This window comes from Phoca vitulina, unplaced genomic scaffold, assembly GCF_004348235.1.
Source record: "Phoca vitulina isolate PV1807 unplaced genomic scaffold, GSC_HSeal_1.0 scaffold6, whole genome shotgun sequence".
Lineage (NCBI taxonomy): Eukaryota > Metazoa > Chordata > Mammalia > Carnivora > Phocidae > Phoca > Phoca vitulina.
This window is the reverse complement of record NW_022589709.1, coordinates 38,713,006-38,721,737: the sequence shown is the minus strand read 5'-3', so window position 1 is coordinate 38,721,737 and position 8,732 is coordinate 38,713,006. Positions and strand designations below refer to the sequence as shown.

At 34.8% G+C, this 8,732-nt stretch overlaps 1 pseudogene; it reads right to left on the bottom strand.

Moving 5' to 3' along the window:
- Positions 1 to 372: 372 nt before the first annotated feature.
- Positions 373 to 575, bottom strand: LOC116631935 (annotated as a pseudogene).
- Positions 576 to 8,732: the final 8,157 nt, after the last annotated feature.

Here is an 8,732-nt window from a genome sequence, read left to right as displayed (position 1 = left end):
GGGACTCTCAGTTTTCAGCTTCTGCAAGAACCTGTGTGAGTGAAAATGCAGGAGTGGGCCAGTTATGTGAGAGGAGCAGAGGGAGTTTGAGTTGTGGAAGACATCGTTGTCAAGAACCAGGCCTGAAGGCCCACCTGTAAGGGTTATAAATGTGAATTCATAGTGTAAAATTCTGAGCGTTTTCACCTGGGTCAGAAAGAGTAAAAACTGGTTTGATGATACCTATTTGCCCACTGTAAATTCTCAAAAGCAAAGCTCAGAGTCCCATAGTTTCTTCTTATACTTGATTTACACTGAAAAAAATCCCATAGATGATACTATGACCTCATCAATGCCCATACACCGTATGTAATACAAATGGAGGTGTTACAGTTAAAAAGAGTAGAGGTGACAGATGCCTGGGGAATGGAGTTCATTGCTGCCAACTGGAGTCAGGGAAGCAGCCTCAGTCTCATCACCCTTCTTGAGGTTCACTTCCTTGGGGACAGGAAGTCTTCCCTTAGGAAGCCTTCCCTCCATTTCCTTATTTGGAAATGGTTCTTGACTGACCCAGAGAGTTCTGGGTAATAAACCATTTTGAGAATCATAACATTCTTGGCCTTGCATCCTCCCTCTCTTAAGTCCAGGGAGACCAATAGACAAAAGCTCTGCTCCCTCTTCACTCTCTTCTCTTTACACCTGAAACACAAATGTGGATGAAAAAGGGTATCATACTAGAAAGGCAGCTGGTGGGGAGGGAGGCACATGACTTTTTCCCTATGTTTCTACATATAAGTTTAAAAACACTTATATCTTAATGAAAGAAGATGTTACTTGAGGGATGGTTTATACACAGTGTAGTTTCAAGCAGTTAAGCTCATGGCTTGTCCAATATGCTTCTACACATAAATTTACCATATCTTGATGAAAGGAAATATTACTGGAAAGATGCATTATACACACTGTTGTTTCAAAATAAATCAAGATGACAGTAAAGCTATATTTTTTTCTGGCGTCTCTAGGGGAGAATCCATTTCCTTGCTCTTTCCAGCTTTTAGAGGCTCTCCATAATCCTTGGCTCATGGGTCTCTTCCTCCATCTTCAGAATCAGCAACGTTGTGTTGAGTCCTCATGTTGCTATCCTTCTGGTTCTCCCTCTTCTATCTTCTCCGACTTTTAAGGACCTTGTAGATAACATTGGGTTCACCTGAAAAATCCAGGTACTGTCTGTATTTTAAGGTCACTAAATTAGCAGTCTTAATTTCATTGGTGACCCCAATTCCTATCTTCCATGTAACCTAATGTATTTACAGGCTTCGGGAGTTAGTACACATCTTTACGAGTCCATTGTTTTGCCTGCCACACTGAGAAAACATACTTTGTGTGATTTCAATCCTTAAAAATTTTTGAGATTTGTTTTATGGCCAGAAATATGGTGGATCTTGTTGAGTGCTCCATGTGTACTTGAAAAGAATGTGTTTTCTGTTTTATTGAGATGGAGGATCAATTAGATCAAGTAGAATATATCCTTACTGACTTTTCTGTCTATTTGTTAATTACCAAGAGAGGAGTGTTGAAATTTCCAACTGAAATTGAGAATTCTCTATTTCCACTTTTAGTTAAACCAGTTTTTGCTTCATATACTTTGAAGCTCCATTTTTAGGTACATAGGTATTTAGGATTATCATGTTCTGTTGGTGAATTAACCATTTTGCCATTATGAAATATTCTTCTTTATATCTGGTAGTATATCTTGTTCTGAAAACTACTTTGTTTGGAAATAAGCTCTAGCTTTCTTATGATTGGTTTCCATCATGTTATTTTATCTGTGTCATTATACTTAAAGTGGATTTCTTGTATGGAGTATATAGTTGGTTTGTCTTTTTAAAACATATAATTTGAGGGGTGCCTGGGTGGCTCAGTTGGTTAAGCATCCGACTCTTGGTTTTTGCTCAGGTCATGATTTCATGGGTCGTGGGATTGAGCCCCCCATTTGGCTCTGCACTCAGTGGGGAGTCTGCTTGAAGATTCTCTCCCTCTGCCCCTCCCCACACGTTCTCTCTTTCTCTCTCTCAGATAAATAAATCTTTAAAAAATATATATATAATTTGACAACTCTGCCTTTAAATTTAGGCTTTTAGGCCATTTGTATTTAATAGAATTTTCTATATGATCACATTGAAATGTATTGTTAAATTTGAAGGTAGACTTCCTTTTTTTTTTTTTAAAGATTTTATTTATTTATTCATGAGAGACACACAGAGAGAGAGGCAGAGGCAGAGGGAGAAGCAGGCTCCCCAAGGAGCAGGGAGCCTGATGCAGGACGTGAACCCAGGACCCCGGGATCATGACCTGAGCCAAAGGCAGATGCCCAACCATCTGAGCCACCCAGGCGCCCCGTAGACTTACTTTTTTAAAGAGCAGTTTTAGATTCCTAACAAAATGGAGCAGAAACTACAGAATCTACATACCTTTGGCATCTCCACCCCAGCTTCCCCCACTATCAACATCCCACACCAGAATGGTGTGTTTACTACAATTGATGAACTTATCCTGACACACCATTATTACCCAAAGTCCATCGTTTATACTGGAGTCACTCCTGGTGCTATAGAGTTTTTGGGTTTGGACAAATGTACAATGACACATATCCACTATTACAGTATACTATAGAATAGTTTTACTGCCCTAAAACTCCTCTTTTCTCTGCACACTCATCTTTTCCTCTCTCCCAGTCTGTGGTAACCACTGATTCTCTCATCATCTCTCTCTACAGTTATGCTTTTTTCAGAATGTCAAATAGTTGTAATCATACAGTATGTAGCCTTTTCACTTAGTAAAATGTATTTAAGGTTCCCCCATGTCATTTCATGACTTGTTGGCTCATTTCTTTTTAGTGCTGAATAAGATTCCTTTGTCTGGATGTACCATAGTTTACTTATCTGTTCACCTACTGAAGGACATCTTGGTTGCTTCCAAGTTTTGGCAATTATGAATAAAGCTACTATAAACATCAGTGTGCAGGTTTTTGTATGGACATAAGTTTTCAGCTCCTTTGGCTAAATACCAATATGCATGATGATTGGATCATATGGTAAGAGTATGTTTAGTTTTGTAAGTAGCTGCCAAACTGTCTTCCAGAGGGACTGTGCAATTTTGCATTTTCACCATCAGTGAATGAGAATTCTTGTTGCTCCACAGCCTTGCTAGCATTTGGTGTTGTCAGTGTTCTGGATTTTGGCCATTCTAATGGATGTGCAGTGATATCTCACTGTTGTTTTAATTTGTATTTCTCTCATGACATATAATGTGGAGCATCTTTTCATATGTTTGTTATCTGTATATCTTCCTTGGTGAGGTGTCTGTTCAGGTCTTGAACCTATTTTTTGTTTGCTGTTGAGTTTTAAAAGTTTGCATATTTTGGATAATAGTCCTTTATCAGATAGGTCTTTGCAAATATTTTCTCCCAGTTTGTAACTTGTCTTCTTGTTCTCTTGACTGTGTCTTTTGCAGAGCAGAAGTTTTAAAATTTAATGAGGTCCAAATTATTATTACTTCCAGGGGTTGTGCCTTTGTGCCTTTTATGTTTTATTTAATGTCATTGCCATATATTTAAAAAGTTCATTAGTTTTTCTTCTGTTTTCCTCAGTAGTTTTATAGTTTTGTGTTTTGCATTTAGGTCCATGATCCATGATGAGTTATTTTTGTGGAAGGTGTAAGGGCTATTTTTTATTTATTCTTTGTTCCATGTTTTCTTTTTTCTACATTTTTTTGAGTTAACTCAAAAGTTAACTAATTTCATCTGTGTTATTGGATTGTAAGCTCTATGTCTCTGTTTTATCTTAGTGGTTGCTCTAGGGTTTAAAATATTAATCTTTAATGTATAATGGAGTACCTTCAAATAATATTATACCTCTTCATGTATAGTGAAAGAACTTTATAATAGGACATTTTCTTTGGTTCTCCTATCCTTTGTGCAATTTTTGTCATATATTTTATTTCGACATTTTATGAACTCTATATGATATATTATTTTTTTCTCTAAAGAGTAAATTATTCTTTAAAGAGATTGAAAAAGCAAGAAAAATAGCTTGTATATCTGTCCCTATAGTCACAGATCTGGTGCTCTTTATTCCTTTGTGTTTCCATATTTTCATCTAGCATCACTTTCTTTCTTTCTGAAGAACTTCCTTCAAGAATTCTAATAGTCCAGATCTAATGGCAATTGAGTCTCCCAACTTTTGTTTGTTTGCAAGTCTTCATTAATTTACCTTCATTTTGGAAGATAGTGTCACTGGGTATAGAATTCTAGTTTTCTTTCAGTATTTTATTTTTCTTTCAGTATTTTAAACATGTTACTCTCTTTACTTCTAGCTTGGAGAGTTTCTAATGAGAAATTTGTTTAATATTCTTGTTTTTGTTACTCTTTAGGTCATGTTCTTCCCCCATCCCTAAATGCTTTTAAGATCATCTCTTTATCACAGGTTTTTAGCAATTAAATTATGATGTGCCTGATTATATATTTCTTTCTGTTTATTACTTTGGGCTACATTGACACTCTTTGGCCTGCTTTTATAATTTTTATCAAATTTGGAAAGTGTGTGGTTACTCTTTCTTTAAATCTGTTCTTTCTTTTTCCCCTTCTTTGTGAGACTGAGATTGCAAATTATTAGACCACTTGCTATTGTCCCACAAGTCACTGATCTCTGTTTATTTACTATCTTTTCCTTTCTTGGCTTCATATGTAATAATTTCTCATGCTGTGTCTTCAGGTTCACAGATCTTTTCTTCACTGTATGATCTGTTAATCTCATCTAGCATATTTTTTTTTTTTAAAGATTTTATTTATTTATCTGACAGAGAGACAGCGAGAGAGGGAATACAAGCAGGGGGAGTGGGAGAGGGAGAAGCAGGCCTCCCGCTGAGCAGGGAGCCCGATGCGGGGCTCAATCCCAGGACCCTGGGATCATGACCTGAGCCGAAGGCAGACGCTTAACGACTGAGCCACCCAGGCGCCCCTCATCTAGCATATTTTTAATCTCATCTAGGACATTGTAGTTTTCATCTCTAGGAGTTCCATTCATTTTTGTTTGTTTTAATTTTGATAATATCTGTTATGTCTCTCCTCATTATGCTCATGTTTTTCTCTATATTCTTTTTTTCTTTTTTTAAATTGAAGTGTAGTTGACATACAACATTATATTAATTTCAGGTGTACAGCATAGTGATACAACATTTATATGCATTATGATGTGATCACTACCATAAATCTAGCTTCTGTCACCATACGAAGTTGTTACATATTATTAACCAATATATTCTCAATACCATACATTGTATCTCTGTCTTATTTATAACTGGAAGTTTATACCTTTTAATCTTCTTTTCCTATTTCACCCATATTCCCTCTGCCCTCCCTCTGGGAACCACCAGATTGTTCTCTGTAGCTATGCATCTATTTCTGCTTTGTTTAATTTATTCCTTTGTTTTGTTTTTAGGTTCCACATAAAAGTGAAATCATATGGTATTGGTCTTTTTCTGTGTGACTTATTTCACTTAGCATAACATATTCTAGGTCCATCTGTATTGTTGCAAATGGCAAGATTTCATTCTTTTTTAATGGCTGAGTAATATTTCATTGTGTGTATGTGTGTATATATATGTGTGTGTGTGTGTGTGTATATATGTGATATATATATGTGATATATATACATCATATATATATATCTCATATCTTTTTATCCATTTATCTATCAGTAGGCACTTAAGTTGCTTCCATATTTTGGCTATTGTAAATAATGCTGTGATAAGCATAGAGGCGCTTACATCTTTTTGAACTAATGTTTTTATTTTCTTTGGATAAAAACTCAGAAGTGGAATTGCTGGGTCACATGGTAGGTCTATTTTTAATTTTTTAAGGAACCTCCATACTGTTTTCCCTAGTGGTTGAACCAATTATATTCCCACCACAAGTGTTCCTTTTTCTTCAAATATTGTTATTTCTTATCTTGTTATTTCTCATCTATTTGATACTACCCATTCTCCCATTCTGGCAGATTTGAGAGGACATCTAATTTTGGTTTTGGTTTGCATTTCCCTGTTGATTAGTCATGTCGAGCATCTTTTTATATGTCTGTTGGCCATCTATATGCTTCTTTGGAGAAATGTCTCTTCAGGTCCCCTGCATATTTTTAAATTGGATTGTGTGGGTTTTTTTTTTTATATTGAGTTGTGTGAGTTCTTTATGTATTTTGGATATTAACTCCCTATCAGTTATATTATTTGCAAATATCTTCTGCTACTTAGTAGGTTGTCTTTTCATTTCGTTGATGGTGTCCTTCACTGTGCAAAACTTCTTGGTTTGATGTAGTCTCATTTGTTTATTTCTCTATATTCTTGAGCAGTTGAGAATATTTATAATAGCTATTTCAAGATCTTTGTTAAGTTTATTATCTTTGTCATTTCTGGATCTGTTTGTATTGATTTTTCTCCTGGTTATGAGTCATATTTTCCAGCTGCTGTATATAACTAATAATTTTGATTTGGTGCCAGATAATCCCTCCCTAACTTCTTGTGAATTTTTTGTTGTAGGGCATAGAATTTTGTTATATTCCTTTTAGTATTAGATTTTAAAAATGTCATGCAGTTAAGTTTTGGGGGGTTCGTTTGATTCTTTTGAAGCTTGCTTTTATGCTTTGTTAGTGAGGTCCAGGGCATCTTTTAGTCCAGGCCTAAATTAGTTTCATTTCTGGGAGATACCCTTCTGAGGATTTTAATTTATCTTACTAGAATTATGATGTCTTTCTATTCTGACTGATGGGAACACAAACATTTCCCAGACCTGTACAGTCTCAGAGAATTATCTACTCTTCTGCGGGTAGAGAGGGGTAGGGTTGGGCCCTGTTACTCTATCATGGTCAGGAATGAGGTCCTATAGGATATTTTTGAATTATGAACTAATTTTCTTCAATGGGTATGTATAATGCTATTCCACTTTTTTATTGGTTGTGTGAGCTTATGTAATTTTTTTCAAAGAATTTGTTCATTTCACCTAAGTCATGAGATTTATTTGTGTAAGATTGTTCATGATATCTCATTATTATTCTTTAATGTCACTAGAATCTGTAATATCTCATCTTTAATTCCCAGTATTGGTGAATGTGGGGCCCAGAGTGCTTAGAACATTTCTCTCAGTTCTCCTCTGCCATGCCCCCAGCCTTCTGCAGGCCCTGTACACCTGTGCCTCAGAGTGAGGTGGGTCTCTCTCATATCTTCTGCTTTTCTCCTAATATCCCTCATCAACAAATTTTTCCAGTTTTATTAAGAAATAATTGACAGTTGGAGTAAATAAGTGGTATGATATATGGCTGTATGAGCTTTTGCAAACTAATTGTTGAATTTTCAGGAATTTTGCAAGCAGTTTTTAAACACAGCCTTTATTTATTTTTTTATTTTGTATAACTCAGTATTTTATTACAAAGCAAACCACTCATTTAACCACTTCCAGAACAAGAAATAGAATATTGCCAACACCCTTTAACACTTATTCATGCTTCATCCCAATCACTGTGTCTGCCCTCCTTACAAATATAACTACTGCCCTGATTTGATGGTGATCAATTTCTTGCTTTTCTTTCTTGTTCCACTTAAGCATATATTTCTAAATACTATAACTTAAAGTTGCATGTTTTTTAACTTTATATAAATGTAATCATACTAAGTATAATTTTTGCCTGACTTATTTTATTCAACATTACATTTATGACATTCATTTATGTCGTTAAATGTAATACTGTAATACTGTTGTAATACTGTAGCGTAATCCACAGTTACATGATATAGAACATTTTCATGTCTCCAAAAATTTATTTCAGGTGGCTTCTGTGGCAATCCCCAACCTGCTAAGAGGTAACCACTCTTTTAATATATTCCACTTTAGAGTAGTTTTCCTGTTCTAGAATATCATATAAGTGAGATTATATATAGTATATATCTGTTTGTGCTGGGCATTATGGTTATGAAATTCATTGTATTATGTGTATCAGTAGTTCATTCCTTTAATGTGTAAGTAATATTTGTATGAATATACTATAATTTGTCCACTCTTCTTTGAATAATATTTGAGTTTTTTCAATTTGTTTGCTATTGTGACTATAGTTGCTATAAATATTCTTTTTTAAAATTTTATTTTATTATGTTAATCACCATACATTACACATCCTTTATTAAGAATTAAACTACAAAAAAAGAAATAATTGACATATATCACTGAATAATATCAAGGTATAAAGTATGATGGTTTGATTTACATGTGTTGTAAAATAATTACCCAATAGTTATCCATCATCTCATATAGATAAAAAGAAAAGAAAGAAGAAAAGGAAAAAGAAAACAATTTTTTTCCTTGAGAACTCTTAGTATTTACTCTCTTAGCAACTTTCCACTATATCATATAGCAGTTGTTAGCTATAGTTATCATGTTGTACATTACATCCCTAGTACGTACTTATCTTATAACTGGAAGTGTGTACCTTCTGATCACTTTTCTCCAATCCCCACTGTCCTGACTTCTTCCACAAATCTGATCTCTTTTTCTATGATTTTTTTTAAAGATTCCATTTATAAGTGAGGTCATACAGTGTTTGTCTTTCTTTCTTTATTTTAAAAAAGATTTTATTTATTCATTTGAGAGAGAGAGAGAGCACAAGCAGGGGGAGAGGCAGAGGGAGAAGCAGGCTTCCTGCTGAGTTGGG